Genomic DNA, 18,765 nt, shown 5'->3' on the forward strand with positions numbered 1-18,765 from the left:
CCCGCATCCTCCGGGCCGGCGGTGGCTTCCGCCCGTCCGGAGGAATGCGGGAAAACCGCGATCGTAAGTGCCCTTAAGTTGGGATCAGGCAACTGCCTGTCAAGGAAAATTCGGACGACGAAGGTCCTCAAACAAGGGTGCGTGCTAGCTCCAACCCTTTTTAACATCTTTATGTCATATCTCTCGCAAAAGCTAGACGAAAGTAACGCGCATGCCCCGAATCTAGGAGGACTCAACCTCTCGAACTTGATGTATGCAGATGACATTGTGCTAATTAGCCGCACGCCGATAGGACTACAACAACTTATCGACACAACATACAATTACTCGGCTATGAAAGGTCTCAGCATCAACCTCTCCAAAACAAAAGCCATGAGAATAAACGCAAAGACGTCCTCCCCCAAGTCAAATGGGAGGTCCAACACTGGAAACTGTGGAGGAATATAAATATCTGGGCGTAATTGTTGACAATAAAGGGTCATTTGAACCAAAGAAAGAAGCAATTCAAAGGAAAGGAACCACAATAGCGGTTGCACTGAGGAAGCTCAAAGCGAAAGCTGCAGGTCGCAGCTTTACTCCACTACTACAAGTGATCCAAGCAAAACTAACACCGGCCGTTACTTACGGAAGTGAATGCCTCCGAGGGAGGGTCGCAAAGATTTTACAGCCAGGGCAATCCGAATGATATTCAACCTGCCTAACTATACCTCACAGGCACAAATAAGGCTTGAATTCGGCCTGAGGAATCAAAGAATAGAAAGAATGGGTGCCTACGCCAAAAGTTGGCATAAAATACAGGGAGCCAAAGTCTCAAGCTTGAATTACCATCTCTGGAAGGAGTTAGAAAGAAAAAACAAGAGTGCAGCGGCAAACTATCTTAAGCACTCAATAGATCATCATCCAAAATTATACTAACAGCGCCTGTCACAACTACCTAGGAGTCGGCTTCACACGGACCACAAAGGAGAAGCTTATACGACTAAGATATGGGATTCTTCCATCACTATACCACCTTCCCCCGTGGAAACGGCCCCAAACGACAACAAACTGCCAGTTATGCGGGGACCCAAAAGAGGATATCCTCCACCTAATATGCATTTGCAAAGGACTGGCAATGGAGAGCAAATATCATCTAAAACCAACACTAAAGAAACTGGGAATAAGAACATGTCGGCAGGCGGTCAAAGCATGCTTTGATGGGAAAAACATCCAACTAGCAAGTCATCTTGTTAAATTCCTGAAAAAAGCGGAAAAAACCCAGAACGCCAGAAGGGAAAGATTGGAAGAAGCAAACCCAATCGGTATTTGAGTCCCATTGCCCCACTCGGCAATGACAAGGAACAATCACCTCAGCGTTAAAACCTCGCTAGGAAAGGCATTTGTCACTAAATAGCACAAGCTGCGCGTCCAGTCACTCAGGCAGTGCCCATTTTAATTTAGGAAAAAATATCAAACTCCTCCTCCTGTAAGTATGGCGGTACACCTCCGTTACAGTGGACTGGTTACAATGCTACAAAATTACAGACTTGCCCGCAACCAGCCATAAGACACCCTCGAAGGCCCAGCTTTTTGTCTGCTCTATCCACTTGACGGTATTGCTTAAACCGCCCCTAAGAAGCTGCAGTCGTAAAGATCCTAACATAGACACTTTGGACCATATAATGACCTACTTTTATCTTAATTCTTGGAAAGCGCTAAAAGATGCATAACCTTTTTTCAGAACGGTTTTGTTAGCCTTATAAAATTTTGCTCTACGTTTTTTTTTAACAAAATTTTAACAAATGTATTCACATAAATCTGTATTTTAAGTTTATTTATTTGTATTACACGTAGCTGACTGCAATGGTTTTAATTAACTGAGCAATAAAGAATGACTTACTTACTTTCTTACTCTTTCCTAAATAAGACCAACAAGCCCTCAAGGGTGTACTTCATGGAGCCAGGAGAACTGGAGGCTGTGTGCCCTGTGGAGCTTGAATGATTGACAGCTGCAGAACAAGTTTAATTAGCCCCTCATTTCTGTCTTTTGGTAGAGGGCAGCGGAGCTTAGCTGGTTTACCAGCTGGCTCACTTAGGGGCAAAACTCTGGTAGAGAACTAGTCCCCACCCACCTCAACCTCAGTTGCTGCCTGCTTCCCTATGGCATCCTATCCCTTGCTGGGCACTGTGGTGCTGCAAAAAGTGCTTCTGGGACCTGTAGTCCCTCCAAATGCATGTAAAGTGTTTTTACATTGCAGACCTTGTACCGATGATGTAAGTCTTTTATGTTTTATCTGGACATGACTGACGTTGTGTCTCCAGTGCCTCATGAAGATGAGTACCTCAGGGCAAACAATCTCTGGGTCTAAATTCCGTCCCAAAAGCATAACACTTGGTGCTACTGTTAACATATCGGACTCTTTGTGTGGTTTATTAGACCTCCATCTCTCCAGTGGTGAGACCGTAGCTTTAACCTACTAGGGCTCTAAGTTGTCCTCACTCCTGGGGCTCCTGTTTTTCCTCAGGCACACCCCCACAAGTCAAGCCACCCTCGAAGCCACCTTGCACCACTTGCCAACAGCCAAACCCTGGTAGAGGGTTGTGGGTTCCCCGTTCACAGCACCTCCTTCTTTTGGGTCGCTGGAGCACTGGCCTTCTGCACCTAACTCGGTCGGCTGGGCTGTCGCCTCCTTCACTCCAGACTCTCGTTCCCACTCCTCCATGCACTGCTCTCGGCTAAAATTGTGACATTCAATCTGATGGACTTAGCTTCTCTGAAATGTGATTAGGAAGTAATGATGTTGTACAAAATGGTCTGTTCTCTAAAGAACTTATACGATAAGTGTTTTATGTATTAAGATTCTCCTTGTAACTAGTTCTTGGACCAAATATGGATTTTCTTATAATTCAATCTATACATTTTTCAGGCCATATTAAGCATGTGAGCCAGCGATTGTATTTATGGCATTAACCTGAGACTTGTGTAATTACTCTTAGTCATAACTGAATGCTGTTTGAACTAACTAGACTTACTTTTATGATCTGTATTTTAAATGGATCGAATAAAGAGATTGATTGATTGATTGATTGATTGACATTAAATTCAGCACCAAAATTATCGCTTTACATCCAGGTACTGTAACTAACTCAAATATATCATCAAACCCAGGTCAACAGACTTTTGCACAGCTCCATTCAGTTCATGGTCTCTGTGTGCATCATGCTGTGCTTTGTTAGGAAGTTACTAGGGGTACTGGTATCGGCTCTTGGGTACAGGCATTAAACGTCCCTGAAGATACCACTTCATCCATATAGGCTAAGAGGCTGATTTCGTACATGACCTAAATTAGACTCTATTATAGCAAATATGATTTGTACATTCCAGCGTACACAGAATGTTTATTTGGAGTTTTTTATGCACAAAGGATCCTTGAAAATAGGGGTCTCATACATTGGCAATGTTTACTCATGCCCTCAGAATCTATACACAGGTATGTGAAATGTAGTTATGAATGATTTAGGCTATTGTTTGTTGACTGATTTGCATGTGGCTGGGGCTAGACTGAGGTGGCATAGTGGTCAAAAGATCACTGGATTGGAATGCAACCCCAAGTGATTGCCAGTGTTTAGACTTATTGCAACCATTCCTCCCACTCCTTCTTGTTTAGGTGAAGTACTAGCTTAAGTGAGGAGGATATGCTCAGACATGGTTCCTGTCCTCACTGTGCCCCTGGAACCATGCTACTTCTGACTGATGAGTCCCAATCAGGGCAAAACTGGTCTTCGGTTTCTTGGGTCCCGGGTCATGGAGGACCTGGCCTGGCAGTTTGGCCGGTTTGTTCCTGAAGGAACATGGGCACTCTTTAATTGTGTCCAAACCGAGGTGTCATAATGGGCAAAAGAACAATGAGTTGGAATGCTATCCCCAGCAATTGGCAGTAGCTATTGCAAACATTCCTTCAATCACATTTTGTTTGTTTGATGTACTGCCCTTAATCACTAGGGGATGCCCAGACGTGGGTTCTGTGCTTATTGTGCAACTTAAACCAAGCTAAATCCAACTAATGTGCCGCAGTCAGGGAGAACACAGTCTTGGGTTGCTTGAGTTCAAGTTCAGGGAGAAACTGGCCTGGTAGTTTGGGCTGGACTGTATCCATTTGGAGAAGGGTCAAGACTAATTTGCATATCGCTGGGTCCAAACAAAGGTTGCATGGTGGGCAAAAGAAAGATAGGTTGGGATGCTACTCAGAGTGATTTCCAGCTATTAGACTTATTGCAAGAATTTGTTCCATCACCTTTTATGTGTTTGATGTACCTCTCTGAGTGGCTATGGTATGCCCAGACTTGAATCCCATTCTAACTGTGTAACTAGAACCAAGGTACACCTGACTGACAAACACCAGTCACAATGAAACCGGTCTTAGGTTGCTTGGTTTCTAGTTCAGCGACGACATGGCTTTGCACTTCAAGCTGGACTGTTTGTATTGGAGCAGAGTCAAGCTTGATTTGCATATGACTGTACCTAAATTGAGGTGTCATGGCGATTGCAAGTGTTTAGACTTATTGCTTGCCTTCCTCAGATCACATTTTGTTTGTTATGTTTATTGTTTAACCTGAATATTCATTTACTAGACTAAGGATTCTTACTTCTCTTTCCAGGTTCATCGATAGATGGGCTCTGTCCCTATGAGACCTGCCAATTGTTGATTGGGTCGAATATCAACAATACACCCTTGGTCGTGGTATGATTGCTTCAGCTGGGATACCACAAAGGATTTGTTGGCAGGAATCTTTATGTTTAGAAATATCGCAACATCCTTGGCTGCTAATGGTGTGTTTCTGTGGTTTTGTATATAATATCCTACTTACTGGAGCACTGCTGAATCTGCACTCTAATCACTTTTACGGAGCACCACTGTGTTTAATGTGACAAAAATATTCATGTGGAGAAGAAAAGGAGAGGCAAATACAATTTCGGCTTTATTCAACGAATGGCTGTTATATTCATGACGTAATGTTGCATTGATTGATTCTATTACCACAAATTAGTTAAAACGGTGAGAAGTTAAGTGAGATATGGTTTATTGCCATGTGCCACTGCAGTCAGACTCACCGGCCAATCACAGACATTTTTCATGGGCAGCCACCAAGCATGTAAACAAAACATAAAAAGAAAGCTAGCCAGTTTAATTAAAATCATCTTCATTGATACTGCACATGCAAAGCAAAGATGCTGCTTCCGTTTATGGTGCCAGATCGTAAATAAAGAGTTTCCATCAAGTGAGGAATTAGAGAAAATGAGAAAAAGAATGACCATTGTTTTCTCTTCTGGGGTTTTTGCAATTGCAGAGCTGTTCAGCTGTTGAAGTGATGAATTACCACAAAATTGTGGAAAAAATATTGCGACACAAAAAAATTGAGTCAAAAATATTGTCATCTCGAAAATCTTGTGGGATGGGAAAATTGCTTTTTTAGGTATACATCTTTTTTTATGTAGTTATATATAATATTGATTACTTTCATCAATTTGTATTAAATATAGTTTTCTAATTAATTTACAATTTTTTACTTATGTTATTTTTAGGTATAATATATTGATAATATTTGTTTTTATTTTTTAGCATGGTTTCAATTATTTAATGTGTCATTTTTTTATATGTAATTAGTCATTTTAATTTAGTAGTAGCTTGTTGCGGTTGTAAGAGCTTAGGGTGGGACGTGATTGAATACATTTTTGATCTTGTATTTAATTAATTGGTATTTTGAATAAAATATGAATTGGTAACTACTTATGGAAATATGTATTTGCTTAATTGTTGTGAAAGCATTTGTTGTTTTTAAAATGTTAATTCATTGGTCAGTTTATTTAATAATACAATTTTGAATAAAGTATTATATTTACAATTTGTTTTAATTTGTTTTTTATTTTGGAATTAATTTAGAGTGTGCAAAATTTAAATGATAGCATGTTTCAGACAAATTGATTTTGGATGGTAGTTTTTGGTCAATTGGAAAGAAAAGTGTATTTATTTGAAATATTTTTATTTTGATAAATAAAAAAATTACATTTATTGTGTAAAATTAGATTTGTTTTTTTATTATACTTAATTTTATTTAACTGTAGGTTTCATTTTCTTAATATATTTAAATATTTTTATTTTTCTATGTTTTTAAATGCTTTTCCAATTCAAAAATTCGAGTGGTATAACGAATTCCTCCGAAGTACAACAGTTTCCATACTGTGGCTTAGATTGGAGTGGAAATACAAAATCTAACCCCTTCAAAGTCTAATAATTTTTCTAGTGTTGTTTTTTGGGATTATTATTTTTTACATTCTTTTTATTTAATGTTTAAATTAGTTATTTAGAAAGATATTATTTGCTTATTGTTGTATATATTTTATTGTATTGTTAAGTTTGATTTATGTCAGCTTGACAAAGGGCGAGTAAGCCCGAAACGCGTTGCTGTTTTCGTGAAATAAAATAATACCCTTGCTGTACCTGGCTGGTCCGTCTCCTTCCATTGGTGTCACGCCGCGCTGTGCCGTGTCAAGCTGTGTGGAGCTGATTTTGCATATATATATATATATATATATATATATATATTCACTGAAAAAACCATAGGTTATAGACCATATATAGTTAGGAATTAGCATTTACAAAACCTTATTTTACTCACACAAAACCATTGAAATTCCATATATAGTTAGTTGCACTAACTATATATCGCGCACCCGCAATCCACTGCTGATGATGTCACATATTACATCATTCATGACATGGTCAGTGACATCACTGATGACATCACTGATGACATCTCAAATGACATCACTGATGACATCACTGATGACATCACTGATGACAACATCCAGTGACTGTATGTTTCTGTAAAGTTAAAATGTGTCTTACATATTGAAGAATGAGTGGAAGTATAAGTGTCTGGACAAAGGATTTAGTAGGTGCATGACTGAATGTATGAGTGAGTGATTAAATGTGTCTCACTGAGTGCATGGGTTAGTGACTAAACTGTCTTAATTTGTGCATCATTATGTCTGTTGTTCTGTAAACTATTGTATGTGTTGATCAGTAGCTATATGATTAACTATATGGGTTACTGATTGATTGTCCAAGTATTTGTATGGGAGACTGAGTGTGTGTGTGGCTGGCTGGGAGGTGTGTGACTCTGTGCAGATCAATGTGTACTTGTATCAATGATTGTATAAGAAGGTAAGTATGTGTTAGTATATGTTTGAAAATGTAAGGTGCTCTATGTTTAACTGTATAGACAAGAAAATGGAAGTGTCATTGATTCTTTACAGGACTGACTAGGTGTGTGAGTAACTCCATGGATGAGTGGCAGACTGTGAGTGTCTGTATAGGTGTATGAGTGCATATGATAGTGTTGTAAAGATGAGTGATTGTATGTATGAATGATTGTATGGGTGAATGAGTGAATGTGTGTGTAGACATAGGAATCAGTGAGTGCGTATGTAGTAACTAGTATTGGTGTGTCAATGGTTTCAAAAATTATACTCTGTATTTAACACTGGGTGAAACAGAGGTTATATTAAAATGTGAGGAGATGCATTGTATTGTCACATGAATGATATCATCAGTGATGTGGTCATTGATGTCAAATGAGATGTCATCAGTGATGTCATTTGAGATGTCATCAGTGATGTCATCAGTGATGTCACTGACCATGTCATGAATGATGTAATATGTGACATCATCAGCAGTGGATTGCGGGTGCGCGATATATAGTTAGTGCAACTAACTATATATGGAATTTCAATGGTTTTGTGTGAGTAAAATAAGGTTTTGTAAATGCTAATTCCTAACTATATATGGTCTATAACCTATGGTTTTTTCAGTGAATTTTCAAGGTTTTGTAAATGCTAATTCCTAACTATATATGGTCTATAACCTATGGTTTTTTCAGTGAATTTCATTGGTTTTTTAACAGCTAATATCTGTAGCTGTAAAATGTATTCTTCTTTAAATCCAAAAATATATTTTATATGTTTATGAATAATTTTTTTTTTAAATATTTTTTTTTCTTCGTTCCCGCTTCGCGAATCGGGAAGCTTCCCGTTAGCTGACCTTGATGCCGCGAAATAGACCGCGAGCCGGTAAACGTTTCTTTACTGCAACTGCCGCGTTAGAAAACAACATCGTGACGCCTCCCGTCCGCATGACGTTTCACGTTGTCGCGTGATACGTCATATGACGTGCTACGTTAGCGAACTGGTACGCGAAGCGAGTCGCAAAGCGCAGGTTTCTGGAAGCAAACCGGGAGGCCCTGCAAAGCGCTTAACGTAAACACAGCAGGTCATGTGACTTGGTAATAACACTTTTCATTGGTTCATTTCACTTTTGGTTTCCTAATGATGTAAGACTAGGTCATATAATCTAAAATGAACACTTTTCATTGGTTGAGAACTCTTGTTTTTCCCAAATGATGAAAATCCCTCCTTCTTTCCTCACTCTGACTTTCATCATTGTGAGAGAAAGACCCTTTGTTACCAGTGAGCAATGGCTTCTTTAGTAGCTTCAGCTGGTGCTTCCCCACCACCTCCACCACATCCAAGGAAGAGTGGACCACCTGCTCAAGTTATAATTCAACAAGAAGAGGAAGAAGAGGAACAGGACGACGAGCACGAAGAGAGGCAGTTTTTGCCTGAGGAGCCCAGGACGTCTCACCGGAAAGAAAACTTCATTTGGCAATTTTTTAAAATTCTCAAAGGTCAGAAAAAAGTAAATGCAAGATACGTAACTTGCCTTATATGTCAAGATAGACTGTCCAGAGGGACCGAGAAAAAATACAGTTTCGGAAACTACACAATGCATCGCCATATGACTAGGTGGCATCCTAACAACTACAGTGCTGCACAGTTTCGGAACGACCTAGATAATCTCCCTATTATGGCCAGAAGATCTGTTGTACCGGAAGTAACGGGACCAGAGGGCAGGGAGATGGTGCCAAATATACAAATGAGATTTGGTGAAGTAAAACACGTCTGCGTACATTGCGATGGATTCATTTGCTACGGAGAAAGAAGCATCACTCTGATCAACAGAGCTATTGACTATCATATGCAAGTTTGTACGAAACGCCCAAAATAATAAATACTTTTTTTTTGTTTTGTTGCTCCTGTTGAGCCCTTTACAATGAATCGTTTTCATTGCCCCCTCCAAGAAAAACCCAAAAAAATATAAAACTGTTCAGAAAAATTCAAAAAAAGTAAAAAAATGTTCCGAAAAATAATAAAAAAAATATAAAACAACAAAAACAATTAAAAAAAAAGTTCTTTTCAGAACTACCTCCCCGTTATTAAAAAATTGGTACAATATTTGGAACTGTGCCAACCTCTATTTCTCGTAGTTCGCTTCCCAGTTCGCTCGCCGGTACGCGAACCGGAAGTGAACCAAAAAAATTTTTTTAAAAAAAGAACAGTAAGTATAAGGGAAGGAAACAGACACTTATGTTAAAAGAAAGACAGCTATAAGGGAGTAAACTAGAGATACTATTACCCGTAATCCACTGCTGATGATGTCACATATTACATCATTCATGACATGCTCAGTGACATCATCAGCAGAGGATTGCTGGTTTTTTGGCAACGTGCCTTATCCACGGTTTAATAACGCTGCCTTTTGCTTTATATAAGTTTTCAAATTGTATGAAATATATACCAATAGGTCGTTATGAACCTTTAGGTAGTGCTTTTCTTCATGAGGTCTGGTCGCTTCCATACACATACAGATGTTTCAAAGATGATCAAGAAGTTTATCTGAATGGAGAGGAATGCACTGAGACGCCACATCATTCACTAATGTGTAGGCACATACAGTTACACGGTTCATGCAACAAACACCGACCAAATATGGCTTGCGTGTTGCAAGGCACGCCAGTTCCTGCTATCATCCCCACGTTCAAGTTGTTGGAAAATGGTAGTTATTTGATGCTCAATAATGAAGATTGTTCTGGGTTAATTAAAAGTATTCCTTTTATCGTAACAGTAAGTGAACGGGTTATTTGCTGCAGAAATGTTCTATTTCCTCCCACACATGAACATAGGGAGTTTTCAATCTCGCCACAAATACCAACCTTGGGAGCAGATTTCAACGGCATGGCAAGAATAAGAGCTCTTTTGTCTCAGAGAGAGGTGGCCTTGAGTTCGGCCCGTGAAACTTTCGTGCTTCACATAGCGAACACCCGTACAGAGGTGCAGACCCTTTTCAATACAGATTTGCCTTTCCATTTCAGCAAGATGGTTCGGACTATCTTTAACGCGTCCTCCACAAAGGCCCTGGCGCACTTTTTTAAAGTTGTTACCAGTGGTCTCGTGACTTCATTTGAGAAAATCTTTGGAGTCATCCCTGCTTTCTTTCATTCTATTTTTTCCACTCTGCTTCGTGGATTCCCATTTTTACTTGCATTACCAGCGGACGCTCTTGTGCTTTTTTACATTTTTAAATATGGATGTCCCTCCTGTGCAAGCTCCCGCCCTGCAGCTGCTGACACTGTTCCGCAATCGCATGCTAGAATATTATGGCACAATGCCGTTGGCGATATTAAGCACGGCATATGGATTATCTTTTCGATTCTCCTACTTCACCTGTGTCCAGCCTGTATTTCACTGCCTGACCTGTGATTTCGATTGGGCCATTGATTTGTGTCTCTGCGGACCAGTTTCTCCTGACGTCGACTTTAATCAGCTGATGACTCCTATCATTACTCACGAGTTGGTTTGTCCTGGCGAAAGGATTATGGCTGTGGCATTGATGCATGGACTAATTGGTCCCTGGAATTTACTGGCGGCAACACAGTCTTTCTTGGAACAGAGCTTTCTTGAAAACCCACCGAGCTGTCCTCTGATGGTGATAGAGGATCCGGTGCTGGGAGAGCACGTATGTTCTTTTCCGCTTTTAAATTGGATGGCTGAACTCTTTTCGGATGAAGACGGTGACTTCCTATTGGAGGCTGTTGCAGCTTATTTTGCATACACAGTTATGTCATAGACCTTTTTCATGTTTGATATGCTGAGTACTAGCATTTCATTGACAATTCATTGACTTATTTGTCAAGTTTTTATTATTTAGCTTGCCTATTGGCTTAAGACTCGATAAAGTACTTGGCTGTTTTATTTTTCTTTAGCATTAAATTTTCCTAGTTTTTAATGCTTTACCTTGCGGACCGTCCACATATAAACTTGCAATCTGCTCTCATGAGATGGCACTTCTATTATCTTATTCAGTTCGTTTCCGGATCATGGGAAGGTGTCATCTAGGTCCTGGATATCTTTACACCGTGTTAAGTTAGCATGGGCTCATTACCGGTTTAAACGCCATTTTTCCTTTTTTGCAACTTCTGCACACAACACTTAGTTGTTGCTTTAGCTTTCAACCTAGTAGTTCATCGTGGTTTACATGAGAATAATATGTTCTTGCTCTACTATCTGCTTTGCTTGTTAAACTATATCTGTACAGCGAGTGCTGAAGTTTCAAGAACAACACGATACAGAATTGTTATGAGGTCTGATCTCCACGACTTCATACTCATAACATAAGTGCAACTTCTGCCAATTCTGGGCATGAGGCGGGTTTTATATTGCTTTGCCGAACACACATACACAACAGTTGATGCGGTTCACATGAAGAGAGAGCTGGTGTATGCTGATGTGATTCCTTCAAATCTAAGACACTAAAGTATGGGCACGCCCTAAACCAACACAAAGAGACCTTCTTAGCAAATAATATAATATGTGTATTAGGGAGGGTGAGATATAAGCAGCCGCGGGCCGTGGAGGGAGTTACGGTGGGGCAGGGAGGCGGGGAGGGGGAGGGCTCAGGGTGGAGCCCTCTCCACCCTGCCCCTCCCCCTCCCCACCTCCCTGCCCCACCGTAACTCCCTCCACGGCCCGCGGCTGCTTATAAGTGTTGCTAACTCTTATTCATTTACAGCATGTTAACATACTGTCACCATTCGCTTTTTATGTACTAGTAACTATGCTGGTAATTTTGCTACTGATAATATGTGTACTTGTATTATCTAAGATACTACGCCTGAGAAGACGGCATTAGTAAATAAACATTTCAAATACACATGTGTTCTTCTTAACTCCATGTTCTGGTTTCTAAGAAATATATAACGACCGACTGTTCATGAGTTCCACGTATCCTGAGGTACTATAAGTTCATATTCTGGATTGTCTAAACATTGAGAGTTTGTTATATCCAATGTGACACTGTACCTAGCTTGCTAAGGGGTTTTGATTACTAAGGTGAGTTTTGGGACACCCTAATTCGCTGAGGTTCCAATCCTCTGTCCACAGTTCTGTGTGAGAACAGAAACCCTGCGACAGAGGCACCCCTGAGCCTTGCTGGAGCTTCATCACACTTGCGATACAACTCCAGCAATGCGCCACCTTTACGGCACAGATACGTCACGCATCTGTGCTGTTTTTGCCCCATGATGCACCGCATTGTAAATGCAGCACACCATAGGTGACGGAACAGCGGCACAGAATGACTAACACATCCCTGGTGATGCGCCAGTCATCATAAATCTATCCCTATGCTTCTTATCTTGTTAGAGATGAACCGCCATATGTATCATCAAAGTTTTTTGCATTTCCTAAATAGCGAACTTTAAGGAATAAATAGCGATTCTTTACCATTCCTAGTGTGCGATGACCTATTTGCTAATTACAAATTACCCATTCATTTCCATGCAGCAGGAGGCCCATAGGAATGAAGGTGCAATTTGCGATTAGCAATTACCTCATCGCAAATTACGAATTTTTCCGAGGGTGCAGGGGTGTCTCAAGAACACCCTGCTGCACCCCCGAAAAAGAAATTTGGGGGCATATGGCGCACATAAATTTTGAAAACATTCCTTTACCTCAAAAACGATTTTCTTTTTTTTTATATATTCATACTTTCAGTTTCAAAACAGTCTCAGAAACACACCAATTTGTCTTCAGCAGAGCAAAAGGTATGCACTCCAGAGTCTGCAGCTATCAAAAGCACAGAAATGCTGTAATTCCTCACACATATCTCTCATGTCACACCAATCAAAACTCTTCCCTCACTTTTTTTCAAAGCAAAACCCTGCCCCCTCTCTGCTTTTTCTGCATAGCAACCACCTCTTGCAAGACCTCTGGTGTTTCCAAGTTCACACAACAATGTTGCAATTGAACTCTGAACTCTCAGTGCACCTGCATATCCAGAGCATTCTTTCATTTAATGATTTTTTCTTCGCCACTCAAAATACATCTTTCAACGAACTCATCCATGCACACTAACTTTCTGTTTTCAGCAATCAAAATCCACCAATCACTCTTACTGCTTCATTAACACAGAAACTCCTCAGTTTTTTTCATTTTACACTCTCATTTTTTCAACTGCCATTTCATTGCCACACTTCATCTGACTGCAGGAGAACCTTCTCTCGCCATGTTTTCTGTCTGGATTGTTGGACATAGTTATATCTATTGGGCTCAAAGGTACGCTGAAAACAGGAATTTACCTAACCTCAATTTACAAGATGTGGAAATTAAGTGGTTTGGCCACAGAGGATTAAAATGTCACCAATTGATACCATTGGTGAAAACCTTTATGCATTTGCCAAAACCTGACCTGTTAATTGTGCACTGTGGAGGTAATGATTTGGGCACTTTGACTGGGGTAGGTCTGGAAATGCTTTTAAAGGACACCTTTGAGCAATTGATGGCACTTTTTCCTCAGACTGCCTTGGTATATTCAAATATATGCCAAAGACAAAAATGGAGGTGGTCGAACCAATTTTGTCCACAAATTGAGAAATCGAGGAAGCATGTAAACAAATCTGTTTCAGCTTACATGAGAGACCATGGAATGGGCTCCCTGTACAACAATAACTTGCGTTACTACATGCAAGATATCTACAGAGGAGATGGAGTTCACTTCTCAGATGAGGGCAACAGAATTTTCACTCTGAATTTAAGACTGTGCATTGGTACCTACTTATAAGTACCTAAATGTACCATAAACCCAAAAGCTCTTCTCAGAGCTACCCTACATCTGATCACTGACAATTATTATTTTACTCTAACTTTTTTCACTAATTTTCAAGAAAGTACGCTCCCCAGAACGCTTCCCGGTTCGCGAACCGGGCGCACTCCACGCATAAAAAACTAAAAAAACTGTATATTTTTTTTTTGCCCTGCGAGACCCTTTCAATGCCTCCACATCAAACCTAGGGGGTCAGGGACGATCTACTATGCCCCCTTATGGTCATTTGCCCCTTCGCTTTGGCCTCCTCTTGTCTCTCGATCCTACCGAGAGACAAGATGGCGGCCGCTACGGACTGTTTGGAATGTTTACAGACGCCGAAGAACCAATCAGCTTCGCAAACCTCCGTAACGCGAAAAGTACACGAAGCGGAGCGCTGTTACAGATATATATCTTTTTTTGAACGTTAATTTCTCAAAATCCACTGGAGCACATATATTGAGACCTAGCAAAGGCACATCGGGCTACCAGTCCCTAATATTTTACCAAGTTTCGTGCAAATCCATTCAGCCGTTCGATTATTATTATTATTTTTTTTTTTTGCCCCGCGGGGCCCTTTTAAAACCTCCACATCAAACCTAGGGGGTCAGCGAGGATCTACTATGCCCCCTTATGGTCATTTGCCCCTTCGCTTTGGCCTCCTCTTCTCTCTCGATCCTACCGAGAGACAAGATGGCGGCCGCTACGGACTGTTTGGAATGTTTACAGACGCCGGAGAACCAATCAGCTTCGCTTCACAAAGCTCCGTTGCGCGAAAAGTACGCGTACTGGAGCGCTGCCCGGTCCGCTGTTACAGATATATATCTTTTTTTAAACGTTAATTTCTCAAAATCCACTGTAGCACATATATTGAGACCTACAAAAGGCACATCGGGCTACCAGTCCCTACAATTTTGCCAAGTTTCGTGCAAATCCATTCAGCCGTTCGGGCTAAAAGTGAGGCCAACCGCCCTATGGAAAACTCAATGTTAAAAACACGTTTTGGGACCCCCCTTTTTTCTCGGCCCCCCCTTGACGAACCCCCCCCAAATTTTCAAGGGCTGCTCAGAAACAAAATGTGCCATTTTCCTGAAAATTTCAGCCAATTCCGTCCACAAACTCCAAAGGAATTAGACATAGAATTTTCAAAAATCCCATAGAGAAAAAATCCTAACTATATATACCTACTGGCGACACACACCGTCACCTTCCTCGCGCTCTGGACCAACTCCGGCCAGGAAAAAAGTCAACGGACACGGACCATCTGTAGTGCTCCAATTTTTAATTAAGGTGCAGAAAAAAGCCTCATGACGTTTCAGCTCGCAAGAGCCTTGTTCACATGACAATGTTCATTTGCATGAAACACCATTTTATAATGCCAGTGATTGGGTAAAGGTCGTCACATGGGAGGGTAGTGTGTTGCAATAAACATAGAAGAGACACTTTATCAGTTTCCAAACTTGTACATCATTGGAAAATACATTTGAATAGTTTCAACAAAATCGTAGTAAAATACCAAAAAAGAAATAAAGATAAATAATATTGTCCTTTAGGTGTATACAGAGGTTAAAATCAATACAGTGCATAAAGTTCATCAAAAGATCGCAATAGATCTAATTGGACTGAAGATATTGAATCATGGTAAAATACCCAATTGTATATACATTGCCACATTGATTACATATTTCGAAATAAAGTGCAAATGCATATTGATCTAGTATGTGCAAAATTCGAAGTCTTCGGAATTACTGCATACTCGGCGTAATCGAAGCATCTCCCCATAGGGGATGCTCGAAATTAGATGCGCCGGGTGGGCACTAGCTGCATGGAGTATGCTGTTTCCAGCAGTTGTTTTCCGGAAAATTCTGCTCTCAAGATATATATATACGTACATATATATGTTGCTTATTTTTTTTTATTATTATTATTTGGATGTTTTTTAAATGATTTAATTTATATATATTTTTTAAGTTTTTAGGTTTATTATTTTAAGTAAATTACAGATTATATTTCATATGTGTATTTCAAATACTTACCTTTTTTGACACTATTCAATCAATCAATTAGGGTTCTTGTAAAGCCCGGCTAATCACCCGAAAGGATCTCAAGGCCCTGGAAGGGGGAAGGGGGGGATTGCAGTTCAGTCGAAGAGCCAGGTCTTGAGGTCCTTCCTGAATTGAGGCAGTGACAGCGATTGCCTGAGCTCCAGAGGCAGGGAGATCCAGGTCTGCACAGCGAGGTAGGGATGGATCTTCCTCCAGCAGAGGTCTTGCGGATCTGTGGGATAGTGACAAGGGCCAGTTGGGCAGAACAGAGATGTCTGTTGGGTGTGTAGAAGGCGAGGCTGTGGTTGAGGTATTCGGGTCCGGGGTTGTAAAGGGCTTTGTAAGCATGTGTGAGAAGCTTGAAGGTGATTCTTTTGTTGATCGGGAGCCAATAGAGGTCTCGCAGGTGACCGGGGATGTGGTTGCGTTAGGGTATGTCCAAGATAAGTCTGGCAAAGACTTTCTAAATGCCCTGCAGTTTCTTTCAGAGTTTTTGGGTGGTACCAGCATAAAGTGCATCGCCGTAATCTCATTTGCTGCTGACGAACGCCTGGGTGACCGTGGTAGCAGGAGGATTTTACAACATTGATTTGGCGGCCCATTGAGAGTGAGTAGTCGATGATGATGCCATGCTTGCATGTGTGGTCCATGGTTGTGGGGGGTCCAAGTCCTGCTGGCCACCAGGAGTCATCCCAGGTGGACTGAGTGGAGCTCAGGATGAGGACTTCAGTTTTGTTGGAGTTGAATTTGAGGCAGCTCTCCTTCTTCCAGGCAGCTACTGCCTTCATCCCATCATGGAAGTTGCTCTGAGAGGCTGTAGGTTAGTCGGTGAAGGTGAGGATAAGCTGGGTGTCGTCGGCGTAGGAGACGATGTTGAGTCCATGGTTTCTGTGGATGGCTGCAAGCGAGGCTATGTAGTTGTTGAAGAGGGTGGGGCTCAGAGAGGAGCCCTGGGGGCCTCCGCAGCTGATCTCAGTAGGTTATGAGGAGAACAGTGGGAGCCTGACTCTCTGAGCTTGGCCAGTGTGGAAGAAGTGAGTCCACTCTAAAGCTTTACCGTGAATGCCGGCGTTATGAACTCTTGTGCAGAGGGGAATGGGAAACGGTGTCCAAGGCAGCAGAGAGGTCCAGGAGGATGAGAGCTGCGGTTTCACCTCGGTCAAGGAGAGTGCGTATGTCAATTGTGGTGAAGAGTGGTTTCTATGTGCTGTGGTTGCTCCTTAAACTAGATTGGGAGGGGTCCAAGGTGAGGTAAGTTTAGTAGTTAGTAATATTAGTAGTTAGTAATAAACTATTCCACAATATTCTGTCAATACTTGTTGACAATATTTTTGACCCAATACTCTAATGTCACAATATGTTTGTGACCAATGTTTTGTCATACAAGCATTGTACTAGGCACTCACAGTATGAATACATTTTTTTATTCACTGTGGTAATTATATAATTTTAGTCATGACAAGATGGCTCATTGACTTGAATGCTTGCTGCTGACATCTGCTGTGATTTGTAGGTCTTGATTTCAAACTTGGCAAGATAGAATAGCCTTCAATCCTTCCATCACTGGTTACTTGAGTACTGATACACTGGGTAATAAAAACAACAAAAGAAGCTATACAAAAGGTTAGTACTGCTGAGAGAGGAACTCAAATACAAAGATGGAACCTAAAATTACAACACATTGGCTTAGGACTTCTAAATTGCAGTGCCTACAGTCGATTCCAGTTCACTCTACAAAATTGAAATATTTGGTAAACATTAAATCCAAGAGTAATTTTCTTACCTAGATGCTTACAGATTTTGACATTCAATTGTTTTCCTTTAGTTGTTAAAATTATACATATTAGACAATAAATATTTAGCTGGTATGTGTGCAGTCAAACTGGTCTGAAATAACATACATATTTGCAGTGGCAGCTCCTCCTCTAAGGCGGAGGAGCGCCGGCCCACAGTTTTTTTCTTCAGCAGTATAAGAAAAAATAAAATAATTAACTCAGTTATTATCATTTTATTTTTATTTTTTCATGCGCTACAGCTTTGCGCGGTGAGGTTGGTGGGGCTGACAAAGCAACGGAGGAGTGGTTTGTTCCCAATTCCCCATCTGAGCACTGAGCCACGGTGCTCAGACCAATCACAGCGCTTCATTGCAGTATTTTGATTGGTTCAGGGGAGCCTGGGTGCTCCCAGGCTGCCCTGACAAGAAGGACGCGGCAAGCAGGTAAGTTGAATTTAATTCAACTTACCTGCCCGTGAGAGCAGGACCAGGGGCCAGGATCACAAGCCCCAGCACAGCTTATGGCATCAGCCGACAACGCAAGTTCTTCCATGCCAGGTGGCATGTACTTCAGCTGTGGTGGACTCCTGCAGTGTGGGAGGCACGTGAGAGCAGGACCCGGGGGCAGGACCACAAGAGCCGGCACAGCTTGTGGCAGCAGCCGCCAACGCGAGTTCTTCCGGGCAGGAGGCGCGTACTTCAGCTGTTATGGGCTCCCATAGGGCATGACACGCCACGTGCCCGGGCCAAGAGCGGGACCGTCTGTGCCCGTTCGCGGCCGACAGAGGCTGGGCTGGGCCACGTCTCTTCGCTCTGTGATTTGACACAAAGACCAGTCTATTGAGAGGTCTTTACAATGAAGTGAAGTTTCCCCTCTTTCAGCAGACTACCATAGGAGCTGGTACTGCACTGCTGGACACTGATCTGGTTC

The sequence above is a fragment of the Lissotriton helveticus genome, chromosome 12 (genome assembly GCF_964261635.1).
Source record: "Lissotriton helveticus chromosome 12, aLisHel1.1, whole genome shotgun sequence".
Taxonomy (NCBI): Eukaryota; Metazoa; Chordata; class Amphibia; order Caudata; family Salamandridae; genus Lissotriton; species Lissotriton helveticus.